Genomic DNA, 23872 nt, shown 5'->3' on the forward strand with positions numbered 1-23872 from the left:
TGTGTGTGTGTGTTTTACCTCGCCTCTCGGAGAGCAAGAGAGAGACCTCCGTGAAGAGAGTGACAGGGTTTGATATAAACCAGCAGGACTGCATTGCTGCCATTATTCGACAGTAAACCCTTTCACAATGCCATATGCTGTGCATTCCAGCGCAGCAGCGTAGGGTGTGATATAGTTAAAGCACACTCGGCAAACAGGAAACGCTGGTGACCGCTGTGTGTGCTTTTCATGGAGATAAAGTATTGAGAGCGTAACGAAAAAAAAAAAAAAAGTGCTGGGAATGGGGGGAGAGCGGCGGGGGTGAAGGAGAGGGATGTATTTTGGGCCTGACGCTCCCGTCATTATGAAAACGCAGACAGGAAACGCAGCCAGGGAGCAACAGCGAAAATGCTGCTTTGCTCCAAGATGTTTGTTTTACTCCATTACATGTATTTTCTATTTTGCTGCTGGGTACCGGGAGTGGCTGTGTGGTTTTTTCTTTTTTCTTTTTTTTTTTTTTTTTTTGAAGTTCCTGCCACTCCGGGTTGGTATCCAACTCCCTTCCCCTCTACCCTACCCCAGTTAATAATCATAAGCTATTTTAAGGGACGAGAGTAAAGAAATGGAAGCCGTAGTGCATTTCCTTACCCCAACAAAGTACCAACACCGGTATTTAACATACGTGTCGGGTTTTTCTTTCCTGGCACTCTCTCAGAAAGAGGCATTGCAAAGTCTCCTCGGAGTTAGGAAGTGGCTATTGCAGGGCAGAAGGGAAGGCAGGGGGATGGGACCAGCAGGTCCTCGGATGGGGAGAGCTCTGAATCATAAACAGACCATAGCTTTAATAAAATAAATGAAGTGGAGCCTTTTCAGCCAAGGGCAGACTGTATTGGTGCGAGCCGGGCTTTTAACGTTCGTAGTGAAAATTGACAGGCTGAGAACTGGGACATAAACAAAAATGTCAGTCCCTGGGAGTCTTGTTCACTGGACAATGTCTCAATTGTTTCCGTGATTTTTCGCAGGCAGCAGGGGATATTGGGAGATTAACTGTTTACCAGCCAGGCAGGCTCTGGAGGTGCTTGCAGAAAGAAGAAGTGGCAGAAAATAGCATTTTTGTTTGGAAACGATTAAGCATGTCAGTGGGTGATAAGGAAAGGTCACGCTGTTCTCCACATACTTGTCTGCTGTTCAAGTTGAGCTTTATGCTGCTTAAATTTTCGTTAGTTTTCACTTTGTTTCTGGAAAGCTTTTTTTTTTTTTTTTCTTTTGCTCTTTTATCAGGAAAAGTTAGATTACGAGGTGGACAGGTAGGTGTTAAAGTGGGGAAAATGTGTAGGTAGAGGTTGCATTTTAATTTTTATTAGCGTTTCTTCATGGAACAGAGGCAAACTTGAATATTTTAAAGTTATCTATTATTTGGAACATGCTGAAATCCGAGACAGGGAATGCCCTTTATTTTATTTAACCGCTTAACAATTCTGCCTAAATCTCAAAATAAGAGACCATCTTCAAAGAAGAGAGAGGCGAGAAGAGGAGCTGAGTTGTCTTAAACTACTTTTGCCTCACTTATTACAAAAACAAACACTGAAACCTGTTGCATACCAGCCCTGTGTGGGCACGGTTCAGAGAGCTGCGCCTGGTAATTCCTTACTCATCACAGCTTGAATGTATGGTTTGTTGTGGGCTGAGGCACGGAGGGGGAGGCGACAAACCGAAGTTGCTTCTTCAGGGCGCAAAAGCTGTTGAGGTTTATTTGCAGGAAGATAAACCTGTTCTAATAAACGTGGGTCTCGCCTCAGCCGAGTGAAGTTGAAACATTTTGCAGGCTGGAAGCCAACTTGCTCGGTGCGCAGCAGCCTGGTATTAAAGCTCTGGGACGTGCTGAGGTTGCTTTAACTTAATTTATGGAATAATAATGCATCCCATTTTTGTTTCCCCGCATCCTCCAGCTGCTTTGTGTTCGGATGCATGTTTGCAGCCCCGCACTTTCTCTTGCTTTCAGTCCTCTGGTTCCCCTGCCCCCATCCCCTTCCTCCGCAGCCATTCCTGCTGCAGTCCAACAGGAGACGGAGCAGCGGAGGGAGGTCTGCTCCGTGTCTTCCTGCCAGGCAGGAAATTGCCTCCTCCGTCAGTACTGGAAACTTGTAACACAGCAAAACTTGTGCTCAAGGACGGGCTTCTCCCAAAATTTCTAGGTGACAGACGCGCTCTCAAGTGTAATAAGGAAGGGAAAAGTAGGCTGTTGCTCCCCAGATCCTTTCCTGAGCATTGTGCACTGATGGGAGAGAGGGAAGAGGGTAAAAATAACTGCAGTGTCCACGGGCTCTTTGAAAAAGGCTGGCTGTGCAGATCATAGCCAGGAGGGTGAGTTGCTGCCCTTTTCAGGCTGGCCAAGGCTGGAGACACTGGGCACTGAAACGCACACCAGGTCCTGCGTGGAAAATCTGGCTCTGGGCGTGTTTTGAATTGATAACTGCTTTCAGAGATTTAGAAAACAAAAGTCGTTGACATGTTGTAGCACTTGGGTCCCTGGGTAAGTATCCTAAGTAGGGCTGGATTTAATAATTTCTAATTAATTATTCGTGCAACCAAATGAATTGTGCTTCCTGTTAGTTAATGATCACTGAAGAGATCGTGATTTTTCTTGAAATGCTGTTTGTTACTCATGCACGAGTTTCAGCGTTGAGTCTTGGAGGTCGTCCACGAGCAGTTCTTCAGAGCCAGTCAGCACTGGAGCTCTTCTGCGCAGCCACGGGGAACATGCGATGTGTTTCCGTTCCCTGCATGGAGCAGCAAACGATGCTCTTAATTAATAAAGGTTTATTTTCCACGAAGATTCTCCAGTAGTTGCAAAAAATTCACCATCTTGGCAAGTGAGCTTACCACCAGCTTTGTTTTTATGGCCACAGAAAGCAGTTAGATTTGTTGGTTAATGAATTTCTCAGGTTGCCATTGTTTTGTGCATTATGTAAACAGAGAAGGAAAATATTAGCGTAAGTATTTCAAAGTATTTTCTTAGCTCTGTTTTGCAATTTCTACCCCTATCTACTCATGCATAACCATCAACTTCAATTTGAAACTCATTACTGATAATAATAGCGCTCAACAGATTCGCTACTTCCCTGCGCTTCCTTGTCTCCTTGAGAGGTTAACTGCTGGTCCACGTGAAACAGTTTGTAGAGACACCGCAGAACACGTTCCTGAGATGGCCTCTAGATAGCCGTATAGCCCATCTAAGTATCCATTTAGTTGCTGTCAGTAATTTTCAGGGCCAATTTTTCCTAGACGTCCTAATTAGCAAGCAGATAATTTTCTAGTTTATATGAACCTGTAGGTGGGGAGAGATGGGGACACTGGAAATGCTCTTTGTAAATGCATGTAGCATATGTAACCCTTCAGCACTCTGCAGCTCAGCTGTCCAAGAAGAACCAGTATCTTTTATGTCGTCTTATAACGTTGGGTGCCACAAAACGGGTTTTTATGAAGCCTAAGCAGCTGGGCATCCACTTCGCTTTGTCTCCCACCCTCGCTCTAGGATGTGCCCAGAGGAGCCCATGGAGCTTGGCTTTTGTGCTCTCATGTCCCTTTGGCGGGACCTAAAGCCAACCCGTGGAAGCTGGGAAACTAGCAAGGCAAGGAGCAGGCTCAGTCCCGTTTGCCAGCTCTTTGTAAGAGCTGGATGTTGCTTGTCCGCCTTCTGGAGTGAGGACAGGCAGGGCGGTGTGAGGGTTTGGATGCTTCACGTTGCCGTGCTTGTCCTGGGTTTATTGACCCGGACTGGGGGGGTAGGGCCATGCGGTGCTGTTACAGGTGGGCGAGAAGAGCTCAGAGAAATGTTCCTGTTTTTCTGGTTGAGTATTTGGAGGCGTGATGGAAAATTGCCACAGATTTCAGATACAGTCACCAAAGCCAGGCACTCTCCCTCCTCTTGCTGGGCGGTCACCAGGAGAGCTGTACCTGTCTGTGAGGGATGAGTGGGCTCCCGTAAGGCTCTGCGGTGCCCTTTCAGTGGGTAAATGCTGTGCGAGAAATCATTCCTGTTCCTGTGAGGGAGGGGACTTCAAGTCATCCTTACGCCGTTTTCCTGGTGACACCTTGGGGTAAACGCATGTGTTGAATTTGACTGGAGTCTTCCCCGTGGGCCACTTCTCACCAGCATCTGCTGCACACGTACGTGGAGGTGACGGTGGATGTTCCAGATAATGGTACTTAGCACTTGTGTAGCACTTCATGTTTCCAAAGTGCCGTACAAAACCAAGGCTCCGTATCAGTCCCTGGGGGGAAGAGGGAGCTCGGCATCGTTACCATCATTTATGGGCAGGAAAGCTGAGATGCAGAGAGGTTAAGTGGCTTGCCCAAGCCCACACAGTGAGTCAGTGTCAGCTCTCAGATTAGACGTGGAGTTTTCCTGGCGCTTGCTGTCATTGTGCAATCAGCCTGGGAGTGCGGCCCTGTGAGGTAGGTGCTCCTCGCTGAGTGCTGGAAACGTCACACACAGCCTTGTGAGATGTGCCGTGGAGACCCTGTCTGGAGACGACACCGATTGCCTCGGTTCGTTTTAACATATGCTTGCAGGATGTTGTACAAAACAGGCCAAGAAGCAAGAAAAAGTAACCTTCAGTGAAGGTGAAAAAATCCAGGCTGCGAGGTGCTGCTCGTCTAACGGTGGCATCTCATTGCGCTTGGCCTGCTGCGAGCAGCAGCGCAACCCAGCCCCAGGAACCCTGATCTGTGAGGTGTGGCAAGGCAGCCCGTCTGTGTCGGGAACATTTTATGGCTTTTAGGGAGGGACAGGGCGGTGAGAGGCTCCAGTCTGTGTGAAACAATGGCTCCACTACACACGGGTTTGCTCTCGAGTAGTTACTTCAGGGCAGCTCCTGCGTGAGGGTGCTTTTGTTAGAGAGCAAGGACGCCGCTGCCTAGCATGGAGTAATTCACTTCCATAGTAGGTTCAGCTAACCAGGGAAGACGCTGTTAATCTGAAGTTGTGGATTCTGCATCTGTATTTGATCTAGAATAGATACTCTCCTTTAAAATTGCATTTGGGTATTCTGGATTGATTTATCTTTTTCATATGGAGACGAGGCCTCGTTTCTCAAACCAGAATTTGATTGAGATACCAGAATTGTCTGACATTGGATGCCAGACAGCACTCTCCCTCTGTTAGGTGATGCAGATTTTCAGATGGGCCACTGCTAAACCTCTTTTAGGATGGGATCGAAGTGGGGGAATATCTGAAGGAGCCTCTTTTCCTAAATGTTCCAGCAGACTGCGGCTACTCCCAGCCTTGCTCCTGAAATGAATGAATGAAACTAGGCTGTAGAAACATATGGGGAAACCCTTATGGTTTCAGAGGAGCCCAGTGCAGTGGTGTCACTGGGTTCCTGGCTCTCCAGGTCTCCTGAGGAGTGCAGCCCAGGGCTGGGCGACTCAGGCACAGGCGCAGGACTGCAGTCGGGCAGGCATGCTGGGGCGTCAGCGGGAAGCCGCGGGGTGTGGTGCAGAGCCCGCGCGGGGAGCTGCGAAGACAATGAGTCTGTGGTAGGCATTAGATGATACTAGAGAGCCCGTGCTAATCTCGGTTTTGTGTGTCGTGGCCTGTTTGGATTAAAATACAAGGGCCAGAGGTTTTTTTTTTTTTTTTTTTTTTTGTTTTCGTTCTCTGCTTTTTTTTTTTTAATTTTTATTATTGCCAGTTCTGCCATCAGCTAGTCTTGTGTCTCTGAGCTAGTCATTTAATATCTTTATTCCCCTGAGAAAGCACAAATAACCTTCTCACACACTAGCCATAAGGTTGAATTAGTACGTGCAGGGCAATTTCTGAACTTTATAGCGAGCCCTTAGACCTAGTTGAGTCACTGCATTTGTTTTGCAGGCTTTTAAGTTTCCATTTCGGTGGTGGAAAGATGCCTCTCTGAGCTGGGTCCTGTGGCACATACCCTGCACTCAGGCTGCAGGTGCTGTTTCCCAGTGCAGGAGACCCCTGCAGCCCACCTGGTCATGACAGCAAACTAAAAGAAAGCGTCATGGTCCCAAGGCCTTGTGAGCAGTGGTTTTGAGTAACACCACCTCTTTGGCTGAATCCACATCATAAGGCTGAAGACTGATCACGTTCTTTGCTGGGACTGGAGTTGGTGGTTACCTGGTGTTGTTTTTTTTTTTTTTTTTTTCCCCTTCTTGCCCTGTGGCTTGTTTGTGTGATATTGTACAAGGCAAAGGTACTGTAGGTTATTATATTGCATGTTCAGCATTCATGGGCAGCAATCAGAGGTGTACCTCAGTGCTCTGAACTGTTACACCACGGAGAAGTATGTCGAGGTGTCCAGAGATGTTTCCCCTAACCCCACTACCCGCGTGCCAAAATAAATATCTGATATGAAAGTCAAGGTACAGAAGCCAGCTGGATTGTACAAAAGGTCCTGTCTCCCTTCTGTTGTTGTTGTTGTTGTTTTAATATAATTTTCCTGATGGGTTGAGTGACTGTCTACAGTAGAATAAAAGGATGGAGAAGAGATTTTGGCATTTCTTTGAGCAGTAGCATGTTCGTTCTTTGAAATCTGGGATTTTTTTGTTTGCTTGTTTTTTTGTGTTTATCTGTTCATTTGGGCTTTTTTTTTTTTTTTTTTTCTTTCTTTCTTCCCTTTCACAAATGGAGGATAGGAGAAATTGTGTGCATGTGTGTGTGGTGCCCTGCCAAGCAGAGAAACTAAGCAGACAGCCTCTATTGCTTTTGCTCTCACATCTCTAACTTAATTACGGGGGAGGCAAGGGGTGTGTTGTGTTTAATGTACTCCATGCTTCCAAAACTCTGCACTCTTGCATGCTAGGGGCTGACCATTGGCACAGGCTTTCATTAATATTTTTTATTTAACCTCCCCTTCTGAATTATTACTTTTAGTTTGGAGGCTTTTTTTTTTTTTTTGTAATGGCACTCTTTTATTTTTATTTTTATAATTGCTTCTGAATCTGAAGAAGCGCATGTCGAAAATCATCTCAGTGTCACTAGTCTTTAGTTCAACAAGAACGCTATAGAAACGAAAGGTTCTGTCATCCATCAGATTTTCTGTTCCATTTGTTGAAGATGAAAGGCGAGCGAATTTAGTGCTCACTTTCTTCTCCTTCTGACAGTTATTGATCCTCGCTGGAACTCTGCGATTCGCGCTCTGAGCCGGCCGTGACACGGGGAATCCCCAATTCATTATGTGGGTGCTCACTAGCGCCGCTGGAGTAAGGCTGAGTTGCCCTTCTGGTTTCAAAGCCGTTTGTTATTTTCAGCTGCACCTTGTGAGCTGGGATTTTCTACCCCCCTCCCCTTCCCTTCTCACCCCTTTTTGCCTTCCTAGACTTTTAATCTGCAAGCTGTTAATGTTTGAGAAACAGCTGCTGTAACAGGGGGGGTTAAGTGGTTTGTTTCAGAGGCTTTCTTGGTTTGTTCAAAATAGGAAATAGCTGAATCTTTTTCTTTGAAACGATGGGGTACCAGAGTGAGGGAACCTGCAACCCATTGTTTGTTAAGGGGAATTTTGCATCCTTTGAATCTCGAGGATGTGAGGTTGTCGGGTCTTGGGAGATTGTTGGGAGAGAGACAGCCTCTGTGTTAAAATAAAGACCGGGTAGTGTAAGTGTTTATTAGATGGTTTCCATCTCCAGAATTCAGGCTGCAACAATAAAAGGGGAAGCTGTGTTATGGTGGGAAGTGCCGTAGCCTTCCATATCCATTTCCCAAACAGCCTTTAACTGGAGGTGTGTGTGGATGGACGGGTGCACAGACCAATGTGGTTCTTCCACCCGCTCCCTGAGCTGGCCCCACGCAAGCCCAACCTGTTCTGTTACGTGCCTGCAGCCGGGAGCTGGCTTTAACCTGGCTGGCACCATGCATGGGCCCAGGTAACACACTGGGACGTACTCTGCTGTGTGGTTGTGTCCTCCGTGTGATGCCTGCGTGGAGGCACCGTCTTCTGGAAACCCATTCATAGATCCCTGAGCTTTTCCGGCAACTCCTGTGCAGCAACACAATTCCTCCTCTTTTGTGAGGGTTATGAGGTCTTGCACACACATTTTCCTGAAGCTTCTCCTTGTTTAATGTTAACATGAGCCCTTCAGTGAAGATGCAGTGAAGAAGTAATCTGTTGGTTATCCCCCACTGAACAATACCAAATTCGATAGCTCTGCCTTTTGTTGGTGGAAATGCTCCCGAAGTCCGTCCCTGTGTCCCCTGTGACCAGGTAGGGCCATGTCACCCTCAATCTCCTGCTCATCCTCCAGGCCCCTTTGTTCTTGTGGATTGCTTAGCCCTTGACCAACAAAACACATTTCTAGCAAAATCTTCAGAAATAGAAGGTAGGGAACAACTTTTTTCCAAAGAGGAGAGAGCTACCCAACGCGCCATGGGTCATGGCATGTGCTCTTATGGCTTGGTGTGGAGCTTGCTGCAGGAGGAGAGGGCAGCGCGACTGGTCTGTGCTTCGTCCAGCTGGATGCACACTTTGCAGGAGGTTGGCGGGCCCTTAAAAAAAAAAAAAAAAAAAAAAAAGTCTCACAGTCTCACATCTGCTTTTGTTTATCCTTTTTGCTGCGGGCAAGGCTGAAAACTTAATAAATTGCATGAAACCTAAGGAAGCATGAATATAAAAGAGTATTAGATAAATTACAGAAGCCTGCCTACCTGCAGCATTTTTTATAACGTAAATGGTACGTGTGTATTATTTCTCTATAAAAGTGCCCACATGCCCCAGCCTCACGCTGAGGTTCCCTTGTTTAAGCATTCTTGCGTTCGTGCTACTTGTGCTCCTCGGCTCCCACCTCTGACTCCTCCCTAATTTTACCATCGTTCCTCAGTGGCAGGCGTTTAACACGGCAGCGCTCTGAAGATGTAATGATGGTTTTTCGAAGGATATTTATAAAGCAGTTTTTAAGTATTTTGGAGTCTCATCTCTGAAGGAGCAGATGAAAGAAAAATCCTTGTAATGCTGGTAGCATATGCACGCTGTACAAAGGATGTCTCAAATACTTCCCTTAAAATGTGCCTGTATTTGCTCTAATGTACTCACCGTTTTTCCAGCCCAGCTCTCCTGGCAGGGGCAGGGATGAAAGGGGAATTGCGAGAGAGAAACAATAAACTTGTAAAACAGACACCTTAGTAAGAGATACTGTAGCTTCAAATATTTACAGTTCCTTTGTGAAAGAATTGGCATTGCACATTAACCTTAATATAAGTGTAATATAGCATGTATCTGAAGGCAGAATCGAAGAATACAAATTTCTGCAGCTAATGGTTTTTGAATAAATTCAATACAATTGTCTGGCAGTTATTAGCAGAATGTGTGAATCAGGGGCTATGCAACACTGTATACTTTGAAGACCTTGAACTATTTCTACCAGTTAAGAGCTGTTAGATAGAATCTGCTGAAAATTAGCTTCATTCAGTTATCATACAATATAGCGAGCTGTTCTGGCAAGCAGCATTCTCTGCTAGCATTGAGGCAAAATAAATTCTTCTGTTCTTATGGCCTGAATTGCAGGTAGTATCTGCTGAGGTCAGATAACCTGGCTTCCATGCATGTACATACCACACACATATGTGCCATCCATGCATGCGTGTAAGGAGGTCTATAAGTCTAGGTAAATTTTGCCGTGTAATTTTGGTTCTCTCCTGCCCGGTGTTTGCAGTTCACAGGCACCCTGGTTCTCGCTAGCTGGTGATGAGCAGACCTGTAGAAAGATGTGTTCTCTGCTCCAAAACATTCCTGGTGAGTAACCGGTGGCTGTGCTGTGCAGAAAGTCAAGCCAAATATTTGTGCTGGCTTTTCCTAGCTTTAAAAGGAATCCCATGGACCTTACAGATCAGGAAGGAGCACAAAGGACCAGCCGAGTGTGGCCTCCTGCCTGCTGAACGTTACAGCTCAGTGCAAGTGAATGCAGAATTAAGTTGCTCACTCTGGTACGGCACCTGGACTAATTTGTCTCGCTAATTACAGTGGGCGTAGGAGTACGGAGATGCCATTAAACAGCGCCCATGACCCAGGCCAGTATCCCCAGAGTGCCTCGTGAGCTCAGGAGCCCTGCTGGGGCTGGTCGGGCTGCGTGACACAGCCCTGCCTGGCATGCTGGGGACGTGTTCTCGGACATGACGTGAGACTAGCCAAGTGGAGCAGTCTCCATAAAATAAAGCTGTCCATGGACTTACATAGGTGCTACACCCTTTATTTAATTGGTTTTAGAGGAGATAAGTGAGTTGGTTATCAATGAGTGCTGACACCAGCAGTATGTAAGAGTAGCTCTTGTGAACTGTCAGATTCCTCTTTGGTCATCAAAAAGCACCCAGCTCTCAGTGGAAGCCTTGCAGGTGGTATTTAGCAAAGGTGGTCTCATGGCTAAAGCATGAGAAGTGGTGACTTTCGTTAACACCTCTGGGAGCAGGGCTGAGGGGTGGGAGAGTGACTGGTCCTTGGGGGTGGTAGAGTCAAGAAGGATTTTCCAGTTTATATTGAAAATGGAAGTAGAGTGAACTGGAGCGGAACAAACTGGATTTAAATATGACTGATCTGCTAGGGTGTGTACAGGAGTAGTGAGAGCCTGGATGAAATAAAGCACGGGGTTCTTAGGTAACTGCTTAGGTTAAGGAAGCCAAAAGATTGGATCTGGTGGCAAGAGATGGTAAGCTGTCGAAAGTAGTCAGATGCCACTGACTACTTTCACATCCTTTTCTTTTCTTTATTCTCCCTGTCTGCCCCAGATACTGCTTGGAGTATTATCACTATAGACACCATATACTGAAGAAGCAGCTGTCAACCCAAGCGTGTTGTCAGGCGTGGTGGGGATCCAAGTGTCAGTGTGTGACTTGAGAAATCTGGTGCCCTTGAAGGGGATGGGGCTTCCACCACAAAACCAGCTCATCCATTTTCCGTCAGGGTCTGTAGACAATAGATCCCACAACCCCACGCGATCTCTGGAATATTTTAAGATTTCATAGTTGTGGTCACTTCTAATTTGCCATACAGTCTCCTGGGAGAAAGAGTTTTGATCCCCACCTTGAAGTGCTTAATGCTGAACTCCTCATCCCTGGTAAAATCATTACAGTATAGACAGTCCCGGTGTTTTCGAGGATTTAAACCTCCATCAGTGGCTGGAGTCCCTGGTGTTTGTAGCTACAGAAGGCACTGTCACTAGGACATCGTCAAGACTAAGCCCTACAAGTAGTCATTTTACCCCCAAGTCTTTTCACAGCATGCGTGAGTTTCACTATAAAAATCTAGGATGATTCCCTGAAGGAACTGGAATTTCTGGGTGTTGCAGAGTCCTTATTAGGAAATTGGGAAGATACACTGATGAGTGTGCCTGTTTAAAATCAGATAGTAAAAGAGTTCCCACCATTATTCTCCTTCTGGGAGGATTGTTTGTTAACTAAGTTGGTGTTTTAAATTAGAGTGAAATGGAAAAAAGCAAGTAAGCAAATGGTTTTCTTGAAGTTTAGGTATTTACAGTATTGAGAAAAATGATCATTGGATAACTCCTCTTTGAACTGGTACCAATGTATCAGTAGATTTGGGGGCTCAACTTTTCTATTTCCTTCTCCTTTTGTGAATCTGAATTTAATTAACTCTTTTCTACACGTGTCCTAGCGGCTTTATATTTATTTATTTATTTTTCAGTATTGTCCTGCATAGCATAACCACATAGTTTTGTTACCAAGAGAATGTAACAACAATAGGCCCGTATCACGCTGTTTTAATGTCCCGAATTAGAGTTTGTTGTAATTGGTCTGACACAATCCGAGCAGAACAAAATCTCTTGCATGGGCAAAAAGTCTTGTTATAGTTCTAACAAACTTTTTAAGCTATCTTTTTTTTTTTTTTTTTTTTTTTGTATCTTTAGTTGTGAAACTCCAGAGTAGGTGTTAAATGGCCAAGGGGTACCAGTCCCATCTTGTAGCCCCTGGTGTTTATGCTGATCCTCTGTTGTAAGTCTGTGTGAAATACCAGCATTGCGGTGGATTTGGTGTTTTTATGTCCTTCGTGACTGTGACTTGTGGGCTCTCAGCTCCCTACTTTATTACAAAGCTGTAACAGCATGGAAGATGTGGAACATGTACCTTAGCTGGGGGCCTGGCAAGTCATGGGCAGCGTGTCTCCAGCCTGTTTGCCATGCAGTGTTCCCCTAATAGGCAGACCTCCTTGAAGCATGGCCTAGGGAGCTTTGGAAAGCATCTCAGATGGAAATGCCAGGCAGTTGTTTTGCACTTGTTAGCAGCTTTTATCCGGAAGCTTTAATAGCATCACTGCGAAGTGTTGTTTAACAACTGGCTTCTTTGACAACCGTGGCTCTATTGGTAATGAGGGAGCTTATCTTATGAAAGTGCTGCAAAGAAATCAAGGAAAGGGGGGCCGTGGGTAAATTGCTTTAATGCAACTTTTGTTTAATAGAGGGCTGAGTTTGTACAATGGGTGGATTAGCAGATGAGATTCCCCCTTACGTCTCCAGTAATTCTTTGGAGAGGGTCTTGACTCCAACCATCTATCCAAAAAAGAGTCTGTTCCCCTTTCTGTAAGTTTTGGACGCTAATGACAGTGATGAGTAAAGAAAAACAGTCCGTCCAGATGCACACTTTCTAACACAGTCATTAGGTTTCAGGCAAGCAAATGTTGGAGAGAAAAAAAAAATAAAAATGCTCTCCAGCAATTGTAATTAAGGGAAGAGCACCAAATACCTGTAGCAATATGTCAGGATTTTGAAATAATGTTGCGTCATGTTTTACCTGAAACTTCATTAATGATAGCATAGATGGCCTCTTTATCTTGCCAGCATCTGCCCTATTACTGGTTAAGACTAAGGGCCAGGCATGTGGAGTAATTCTGTTGAAATAGTTGTTTTTATGTTTCATGCAACTGACAACAAAATCTGGCCTCTGGAATTTATGATCGCCCAACCGAAGTAGCTTGGAGCTCACTGTGGGGTTTATTCTCCCGTAACGCAACAAAGGCAAGCTGCTAAACGCAGCCTACAGGAAAACTGCCTCGTGTTGAGCTGAGCATCCATAAGAGCTCAAACGTCTCTGAGGCTGTAGTTCAGGGTCACGTTTCACCTTTGCATTTGTTGCTCAGCGTCGGAGGGAACGGCAAGTTGAGGCCAGGGGCTTCCGACTTGTGAGCATGGGTGGCCTGTTCCTAAGCAGCTGGCGATTCAGGAGGTAAAGATAATCAAGAACTAATAAGTTGGTGGACTGACTTTCTTCCTTTAGGACCCCTACCTTCTATTAGCAACATGGAAAAGGTTAAAAATCAGCTGCTCTGTGTCCACACTGAGTTGCTATTTACAGAAGGCTGGTCTGGGAAGCTGCACTTGAATGCTGGTGGGTGCTGAAGTGTTCACCATACAGATGCTTTGGGTGGCCGAATGTCCACCTTATTTTGCAGATCCCGAGGGTGCTGAGGTAGATGATGTTTCTCCTCAGGGCAGTGACAGGGTGTGCTGTTTTAACTCCCAATAACTTATGGCTTCCAGGGCATTGTAAGAAACTAGGAGGAAGTGATGCATCCTGGAAAACACTGAGTGAGCGTGGAAGCACGATGCTGCAGTTGCCAGAAAACAGAGCATGCCGAAGCCCGCCAGGAGGATTCACATCGGAGGCAGCAGCTCTGCTGGGTCTCATCCAGCTGTATCTGCAGTCTGTTACCAGCTGGGGAAATCGGTGTGGTGTGGCACTGGGGTTGTTGACTCCAGTCCACAGTTTCTTGGCCATTCTCTTCGGGCTGGACCCAACCAGTTGCGCAGCACAACTTCACCGCCCCAGCCGGGATGCGGTCAGTGCAAATCAGGATGGTGGCAGGCGGCCGCCCATTGTTTGAAGAAGCAGTTTCCTCCCTCATGCAGCCACCTGAAACGAGCTCATGTGAGGCTTGATTTTATCAGCCCTGAGCTTTTCTTTTGTTAGCCGGCATTGTGTTCTTGCTAGGTGTTTCACTGGCTCCTTTTCCAGAAGAGTTAGATCTATGCAGATTTTGTGTCCAGGCTGGGACAAAAGAAAACTTTTCCATTGTCTGTCCACTGATGAAAAGAGTTTAAAAATAAAAAGAAAAAAAAAAAGAAAAAAAAAAAAGAAAAGGATTTCAGTGTACTGATTCTGCCTTCCCAAAGAGCTGGGTGGGAGCGAGGGAAGAAGTAAAATACTTGCATGGGTGCAGAACATGCCTTTTGCTTCCTGGCTGTGATTTGGATAAATAATGTGTATGTATCATGCTTTGCTCATGAATTTCCATCCATCTGCAGTCAATGTCAAACTTGTGTCTTCCCCTGTCATCACATACCAGTGCTCAGAAGCGTGATGTCCTCTTTTTTTTTGTCCTCCTGCAGGGGATATTCATTTCAGCCCATGCTAGGAGCTCTCCTTCCCTTTCTGGCGGAGCCATTTCCACTTTCTCCTGTTATGGCTGTTGTTGCCTTTGCTCTTACAGCAGTCGCTTCCAACTCTGTGCACTCTGTGCTTGCATTCCTCCTCCCCTTTCGTCCTCCCTTGGAGCTGCAGGGAGATAGGTTAGGGAAAAGGGGAGGAGAGGAAAAGTTGTTTGGCCCAATCCAGACAACCTTATCTTTGTCATATTGTGAAAACACTTTGGCAATTTCTTTGTCAGGATTTAAAAGCATGTAATTAAAACCACTTCCAATTTAGCAAATTTTAGTTGAACATAAAGTATCATTTAAAACAGTTCCGTTTTGGTCACTTCATTTCCTTTCGGTCCCTGCTGTCTCTTGTGGGATGTTGCTTGAAAAGGCTGTCATCTGCCTGTCCTCTTCGGGGTGTCCAGAACTCCCCATGGCACTGCTTCTCAATGACACAGTATTTACAGTCAAGGGAAGCTGGCATGAGCTGAGCACTTTGCCCACAAGCCTGAAGTCCCACAGGTTGGCACTGCCCAGCTGCAGAGGGGGTAAAGCTGTCTGCAGGATTTGGTGCTTGCCTCCCGGAGGAAGCAGTGAGAGCTGAGGTTGACATCCCTTCTGCGATAGCATTAGCATTAGAGGAGGTGGGCTGTGCGTCTCTTTCAGTTTCAGGAGTGATTTTAATGACAGCATTGCTTGCTGTTTTTCTCGAGCAAACACACAATGTGTTTGTGAGGCTGTTTGCAGGCACCCAGGATGTTGCCTCGTCAGAGAAGGCGATGATATTTTGGACCTTGGCTGTGACCTGACAATGTTCAGAGAGGAATGGCAAGATCAGGGTCTTGAGAGTAAGCAGTGTGGGCTGTCCTGTAGCTGTCCCTGTCAGGCACTGTCTCTCTGAAGAGGGACGTGGGCTTTCAGTATTTATAAGCCCTCGGTTTCTCATACAAACTGCAGTAGTTTTCTAGGAGTAGTCTTAAAATCCAGCCTGTCTGTTCTTCCACTGCCTAGCTTGTAACGGCAGGAAGAGTCACTGGAGATGTGTCCTGTGATTTACAGAGGTGCCTTTAGAACTTCACGTTAATGCTACCAACCATAACACACAAAATAACTTGCCCTCGCTGTGCTCAATTAAATCTGCAGATACTCTTTTTTTATTTATTGAGACCAGCTATGTCCATCGGTGCCAAGTGCTCATCTTGCACAGATGCAAGTGGCTGTGCTTGGACAGATGTAATAGAAAGTCAGGTCTAGACTGTTAAATATTTTATTAATATAACTTAATCTCACTGCCAGTAGCGCTCCCAGTGTAATGGATTGTGATGGCTTCAGACATTGTTGTGCCCTGTCTTGTCACCATATTGTTTGGGGAGAGAGACTTTTGCACGTTGTATTTTTTTTTTTTTCCCCTGTAGCTGAGAGCACAACAGCCCCTTCTCTACTTAGGTGTCTGCTACCGCCAGAGCTTCCCCCTCCCCAGCAAACAATAAGCTCTTTCTTCCCAATCCAAAGACGGAGTTTAGATTATTCCAAACACTCCTGTGTGCTAAGGGGCATTCAACTAATAAATATGCGACTGTATTCCCTCTGACGAACCTAATAGTTTTGAGACCTTCCAGTACGATTATTCTCTCCTACTGAAGGAAGGAATGGCTTCCCATTTAATTTTGGCTCTAAACCCCCTTCCGATAGTGGTATTTCTAAGACAGTTAAATCCAAGCTATCTGAGCACCAAGCCTTGGGATACCCGTGCGGATACGCCGTACAATGCCTAACATATGCTTAGCTTGTGCATTTTAGCCATATGACAGTGTTCTTAGCCAAGTCAATTTTATGTTCATTTTTTTAATTACCATTCTGCGAGACACTGTTTCATATGTTGTACTAAATTTCCAAGTGTCTGGTCTCTGTTACACTGCTGTTCTCGTCTGTTAAATAGGCAATTTCTTTGGGTAACAACACCAGAAATAAATGATTTGAGTTTGGCTAAGGCAGCAGGATTCTTGACAGCAATGCACGTTGGTTTGGCCCATATCTCTCTAAGGGTGAATGAAATACTTACACATAACACTTAATTCAAAATGCTAGTGGTCTTGTGGGGAGTGGTAGGGGGGAAGAGGGAGTGCCCTCGCAAGGCACAGCAGAATGAATGCGTTGTCTCTACTGCAACCCACAGGCAGAGATAGTGGCTGCAGTCTGCTCGCACCCTTCGAAAGGCTCTGGTCTGCGTTGCTGCAGCCCCCACTGTCCTCCTGCTGAAGTTTGCTGCTGCGCCGCTACGTCTGGAGACAAGGCGGCGATGCAAGGAGCCAGCAAATCTGCTCCGGGAGACCATGCGCTCCCCGTAAGGGTTAGGAAATGCTGTGAATTTTTACATCAGCCAACCGCATACCCCGAGTGACCTTGGCAGCTCTTCCTTCATTCCTCTGGGGAAGCGGGTGAAGCTCAGCCTCCTTGCACTGGCTGCAGTATGATGAGTGTGCGCACGGGTCTCGTGCTGCAGCGTGGCCTTTTCTTTATGTTTCCTACATTTTTGCTACTCCAGCTCTGTCCATGTCTCTCTGGACGTACAAATTCAGTTCCTGTGAGGAAGGCCTACAAAGGCGGTGGCAGTCAGGGCTAGGATAGTGGCTCTCCAGCGACTTTAATCCCATGTGTTCCCCATATGAGTTTATAGTATTTAATATAAACTTACTTTTGCAATTTAAACACTAGACCTGCTTCTCCTGCTTGTGAGATGTTGCGGACAGCTCTGGGATACGCTTCTGCTTTCTGCTAACCAGTGTCAGCGCAGTTTTGGCTTCCCCCATTTTTTCCTGTGGAGCTCAATTTGGCAGGATTTCAGCAGGGAACGTAGGGGGCCTGGGAGGCCCTTGGGTAAGGGGACATCAGGGGGATACTGGTTTACCTCCGTGGTGGTCACAAACTGGAGAGCCAGCCTTACAGGTGGCGATAAAACTGGCACCTGAGTGAGTTTTGCTGTCATAACTTCGCTTTTCCTTTCAGTAAGAAGGCGTCCATCATCTTGTTGGAAACCTTTCCTTTTTTCCACACACAATTTATTTCTGGTGTGGCTCAGTTTAGAGTTTTGTGGTACGCCTCTTTGCCATTTCTCTTGTTTTTCCTGCTCCGTCTCAAAAAGTGTTCTTAAAAATATAAGGGAAAAACTCAGCCCTCTCCTTCCTACTCCTTTAAGTAATCGTTTTGGGTATTGCATGATGTTTTTAATTAAAACCCTTATTTATATGATTTTTATAATAGCCGTGGGTTCTCCCCACTCTGTGCACACTAATCTAGCCCGGTTGTAAATTACAGCACTCGCACATTAAAATAAATTGCAGTGACACAGGGCCTTGGCAGCACTGCTAGAGGCTCTTCTGAATCCACTGGGGTCTTTGTTGCATGTTTTAACATCTCTGTTATTTGCTGGGTTTCCAGGATGTCGAGTGGGATGCCCTCCTCCAGCAGTTACGGGGTTTATGTGGGGAAGTTTTGTGAAGGAGGTTTTTGGAAGAGGAGAACAGGAGGGTAATCATTATTGTATAGCATTTGATCATCCTTATGGAAATGCCTTAGGGAAGAAGGGAGAAGAACGTGCTGTTTGTTGGCCTGCAAGGAGACAGATCTGGGTGGCTTTCTCTTTGAGCAGCAGCGATGTGGGAGGGTGGGGTGCCACTGGGGTCCCCCACCCAAGGGAGCTGCAGTTAGGGCTGGGGTTCAGCAGGGTGCTACAGGTGCTAAACTGTGTTCCTCATGTGAGATCCGTGGGACTGCTCATGTGCTTGAATAGCTCGCTGAATTTGGATGTACATATCACCCTGCCGGCTGCAAACGCGACCTACAAAGCGATGCCAAATCATTAATCAAGCAACGCCAAGCGCATCCTATGCTGCCTTCTCCTCTCCCTGCACCGCGGTGTTAGGCCTACTTTACAAAGGCCTCTTTTGTAGCCTAGTGGCTCGTGAAGGGCATTCATCAAAAAAATGATTACAACCGCATAAATATAATGCAATAAAAGCTAATAGTTTCTCATGCTGGGAAGGTTTGTAGTGCTTGGTGCAATGTGCCCAGGCAGTCTTTTACTAGCCTGATCCTTGCGGTGTAGGCCGGTTCTACCTGATTTTTGAAAAAGATCATCTGAAGTCATTACATTTGCAGATTCTCCCCACCACCTGTTTTCATGTCTGTAAATATGTAAGACAGGATGCTCGTTCTTTGTTCTGAAGACACGTTAAGATCAATGCCCTTGAGCATGCACCCTCTTCTGACTGTCGAAAAATTTGTTAAAGGTATAGATCTTGATTACATTCTCTTAATCCAGTCGTTGTCTTTTAACCCAGCTCTTAAAAGGAAGCATGCATGACAGTACATCACACAATATCTCAGCCCTTTCCTGACATTTCTGTGGAAGTAAATGAAAGGTGTAAATTAAAAAAAAGCAAGTGTTTGTGTCTCACTTTAACCTTCTGTTATGTTAAATGGCTTTATTGAAGAGTGCCGGCAGTGTTCTCAAAAACTTGGGAAAATCCACTGTGAGCCATGCAATTAGTTGCCTTGGGAGCTGAGTATGGAGTTCATGATGTTTGATGTGAAAATTACACGGACACGTCTAATTGGGTGTATTTGCACCACACAGGATACCGAATAAAGAGGTGAACTCTTCTTCCCCGTTCCTTGCTTGTTTTCTTCTTCACTTAAACCGGTTACCTTGAACTCTTCCCAGCTGAGATACCATTTATCTAGGCACGCGTGCCGGGCCGCAGATGCGGGTTCCCCTCTGCACATTTTGGAAGGTGGGCTGGAGGGAGGCAGAGATGGCACCATGAGCCTGGAAGGATGAGGGAAGATGAACTTCAAGCTAACTCATGCTTCCCATTATCATTCCTTAGTTGTGACTTGCAGTGCCTAGCCCAGCCCTAGAGCTCTGCTCTTTCTACAGGAGTCAATGGCTAATTTAGAGAGTCCCCAGCACCGCAGGATCCATTAGTCATAATTTCTTTTAGTGGTTAAGTTTTGCAACATAAACATAGGAGGATGTTTTCTGCTGTGCCAGTGTTCTCCAGCGTGCACCGTTCTCTGTAACCCTTTCTGATTTCTCACTTTAACGTTCCTTGTTAACAGTCCTCAAAATCAATGAAAAATGTTTTGTAAACTAGCAGCTGATACCCACCTGTGTCGGGAATGGGTGGAACATGCAGTCCTAGAGCACATCGTAGGCTATCGCTCTCTGCAGTAAAAGATCTGCTAACAAAACCCAGAAACTCAATGGTTTCATCTTTTCTTGGTATTAAACTGTGCATCAGCTGTTTGTACATGTGGATGTAGCTGTCTCGTCCCTCCTTCCTTTTAAACATCCAAAACTTGAATTACATGTTGATCTTTAAGCAGCTTGGTTTCATTTCTCTTTGGTTGCAGATATAACTTGCCTGATGAATGTGGCTAAACTGTGAGTGCATTTTAAATATTCCATGTTTTTGAACAGTAATAAAGACTTAAAGTAAAACATTTTCCAGTAATTTAGTACTCTCTTCAGTGCAGTTATTCAATTATTAGACCACAAAGGCATTCTGCAGTTTGATGTTATTAAGAAATATATTAGCAGAAAATGCTCTATTATCATCTAATGCTAATAATCAGCTGGTAGGAATTAGAAGAGAAGATGTGTAATTGGAATTCTTGTGGCTAATAAGATGTGAATTATAAAGACGTTTCCAGGAGAGAAATCTAGGTACTATTATAGGAAACTGCTATTTGCATTTTAAAACATTAGTAGGCACAGCGATGAGATCAGATCGATTTGCTTAAAATATCTACGAGGCACAATAATGGAGATTACTGAGCAGCACTTTGATCCTGGAGCAACTTCACTGCCTTGCACCCTTCTGTCAGTATTTGCTGTTCTGCCAAGGAATGCCTTTCCTGACCTCCTCTGTGGCTTGTTTCTAAAATCCTCGTGTGGCAGGGGAACACATATGTTAATTCAGACCGCTGGTTCTCTAGTGGGTACCTTTTCCTGGCAATGACTGGTGTGAGGTCCCTGGTAACAGTGTGCTGCTATTCTCTCCGCTCTGGCCAAGGGGTGGATGCCACAAGCATTTTAGGACATCCATAACCTCTTAAACACAAGGGTTTGGCAGATCAGAACCCAGCCGTGCAGCCTCATCCCTGTCTGCCTGCATGTGTCTGCGAAGGGTGCCACCAGCGGGGAGTGTCTTTTCCTGAGCCTTTTGCAAATACTTTACACCCTAAAATTGTGGCCTTTGGTTGCCCTTTCACTGCGGGATTCTGCCTAACTGTAAATGCTGTTAGCAGTTGGCAGATCATCCGCCCACAGGGTTTTGTCTTTGACCCCTGCATCAGTGAATTCCACAGGTTGATTATTTGCCATTTACGGTTTGTCCTCTGTTATGGGGCACCTCCCTGTTTCTGGCCGAAATTTGACCTTTAGAAACCTAGTCATGCTCGGAGTTGATAAATGTGATTTTCTTCTGGAAGCTGGGAGTCTTCAAGTGAGACCAAATGTGGAAAGATGTGAGAGGGTAACATGTAATGAGGCAGCCTTGCTTTGCTAGCATGCACTGGCTCTGCAAAACTCAGAAACATGCTCCTAAATTCTTAAATTGGTTTTAATCTGTTGCTCTTGGCAGGGACTGGTGCCTTTGGGTTGGGGAGTTTGCTGGAGAGAACATGCAGCATTAGAAGTGGTTTCTTTGAGTGTTACGGGCTCCCTGCAGAGGTGGTTGGAAGCTCACCGCACGAGGAACCGCGTGGGAGCCGCATGGCGGTGCAGGGAGGTGAAGGCAGGGCCCAGGCGAGGTTTGGCTCCTTGGGGAGAAGGACGATGGCAAGGACTGAGGAAAGAGCGTGGTCCCGGTGGGAATGGAGGTGAGGACTTACGGAGAGTCCTTGGGGAGCTCGTGTGCTGTGCTCCCATCCACTCCTTCTGTGAATGATGGCTTACAGTGCTGGAAACCACAGCAGATCTGCTCTAGGGAAAAGAGAAAGTCAAGTGAGAAGACAGGAGATGAACAGATGCAGGAGAGCAACCTACATATTTCTGCAGTTTGCAGTGATTTCTGGGTCTTGGTAATGTCTTGAAAATCTGGTTAAATTCCCAGGCAAGGAAGCAGCGATTAATTTTTTTCTGCAATTGAAAGTGTATATCTTGATTATCACCTCTTACTTAATTATCAGATACTTCATTTTTGTTGTGTTCTCAGACTGTAGGAAGCAATCGAACTGGAGGATGCTGTAGCTTCCCCAGCATTTGAACCAGCTCAGCCAGCAGTGCTGGGGAAGTGGTGAAGTGGAAATTCTTGGCCTCCACTTTGTGCTTGGGCAGGTGTGAACCAACCTGGAGAGCTGGGATGAGTTAGGAATGGTTCCCTCCACCCCCACTTATTGATTTATTTTTTCTAATTAATTTGAATGCGGAAAGTGGAACTGATCTAAGGCCACCATGACAGAACAAATGCTCATGGAAACAGAGGAGTGCGGGAAGAAGTGGGATAAGGTGGACTGGAGTATTATTGTAGGCTTACAGGGGCATTAGATGGGGAAAACAGTCTATCTTTTTTTCCCCTTTGCAATGGTATGTAATATTTGCATTTTAAAAGGCTGTGATATTCACCAGTACAAGGGGAACTGAAAAGTGCTCCCTAGATTCAAAAGCTGATCCTTTCTAGCCAGTTTTAAGAATTTTTTTCCAGAGGCATACGAACTTTTAAAATGTATCTGAGTCTACTGGACAGTGCGTTTGGTATTTCTGAAACTGTAGGCAAACTTGTAACCTTTCCCTACTGCTTGAAAAGAAGAAATCTTCTATGAACCAGACCCTGCTGAAAACTCCTGCAGAAGTCTAGCAAAGGCTTTCAGATCAGTACTGGCATGCTTAAGAGCCAAACCTGATGGAAGAAGAATGGATTGTACTTGTGCATCAAAGAAAAGGTATGAGGAGACACGGTAGAAAAGTGTTCTAATGAGAGAACAGTGGAGGGCCATAGCAGGGAGGGATGTTGTTTCATCAAGATGTGCCAGAATATGTATTTTTGATTTGCCAGTGTTAGATTTTTATTTATTTATTTACTTAAGAAAAGGCGGCAGAGCTCTTTTAAACGAGCGTGAGCATCTGTAGAAGGAATTGAAGTAGGAGGTCTCTTAAGAACTGTGGTGGGTGAACCCTGGTGCCCTTCAGAGGTTTCCATTTCTTCGTCTTTCCCCACTGCCTTCCCCAACATCCCCTCCCCTCTCCCAGGGAGAAAATGTAGATAGATATTTTTTCCAAGAAGTGAAAGAACGTTTTTCATGTACAGGATTAGGAGAACAATCTTCTCTCACCTCAAGCACCCCAGGTTCCAGTGCTCTGGGTGCATAATTTTTGTTGTTCCCCACACACACACATTGTTGTTTTTTGTTTTGCAATAATCGTTCTTTTTAATACATTTTTAATAAGCAGGATTCTTTTGAGGAGATCTTGAAGTGATGCTGCAAACAGCAGACAGAATGCCTCATCCTAAAACACTTTTTCTTGTCATGTAGATAGTTTTATCAGATAAAAGAAATCTTGCTTTCAGCATTGTGTATTTTATTGTTGCACACGTGTTCATACACACATACACAATAATGCCCATTCTAGTCAGGACAATGAGACTGTAGCAGCATTGAAATAAAAACCAATAATGTGGCTTTTTAACCCTCTTTTAGGCTGAAGTTTTATATGCAGATCTTTCTCTGTGAGGCATAATATTCTATTTGAAGTGGAACTTGGCTCTTAGTTAACACCAAAAGTGATAAGTTGTCTAAAGCCCTGTTTAGACAGACAGAGCTTATTTGGCATCTGCATTAAGCTGTTTGACAAAATGTTTCGAATGTAATTAGTTCACATCAAAGGTACACCACCTTCAGTGGCGGGTAAGATGGATGAGAATTAAAGATACTAAGATCAGCATGACCTGACTGGAGGCCTTGCAATTTAAGGTTTTACTGTTTATTACATTTAAAAAAAAAAAAAAAAAAAAAAAAAAAAAAAAGAGAGAGAGAGAGAGAACACTCTAGCGGTTTTTTTTCTTTTCTTTAATATTTTTTCAAAGCTCTTCCAGTGTCTCAATTGTACAAGCCCTTCTGTAGTCATGTTCATCTTGTACTTCAAGAGAACACAGTGGTCTCCAAGAAATACATTTTTATTTTTTTTACTGTGGCTAAACAGATGTACTGAAAGTGTATTTAAAGTCTTATTTTTAAAGTATAATTCTGAAAACATGTTTGTAAAAATGATGCAGTGGTGTGCTTCCACGTTCTGTTCTCACTGACATTTTGAATCCATATTGGCTCAGTTTTCACATCAGTTTCAATTTTTTGCTGTCAGGACTGTAAAAACTAGCCTGAGATCTGAAATCATAAACTGAATTCCTCAAGGTTCTTGCATCTCTATCCCTAAATACTGCAACTGGGAGGCAAAGGGAAGAGATATAAAATTATCAATGTTAAGATGCATTTTTTCCCTTTAAAAGAGTCCCAT

The 23872-nt window shown here is 45.1% G+C and overlaps 1 protein-coding gene across 7 annotated transcripts in view; it reads left to right on the top strand.

Moving 5' to 3' along the window:
* The window catches only part of TCF7L2 (transcription factor 7 like 2), a gene marked incomplete at its 5' end in the record, with an annotated part of 176823 nt that overhangs the window by 74686 nt on the left and 78265 nt on the right, over nt 1-23872 (top strand). The window lies entirely within an intron of this gene.

The sequence above is a fragment of the Netta rufina genome (assembly GCF_964035555.1).
Source record: "Netta rufina genome assembly, chromosome: 7".
NCBI lineage: Eukaryota > Metazoa > Chordata > Aves > Anseriformes > Anatidae > Netta > Netta rufina.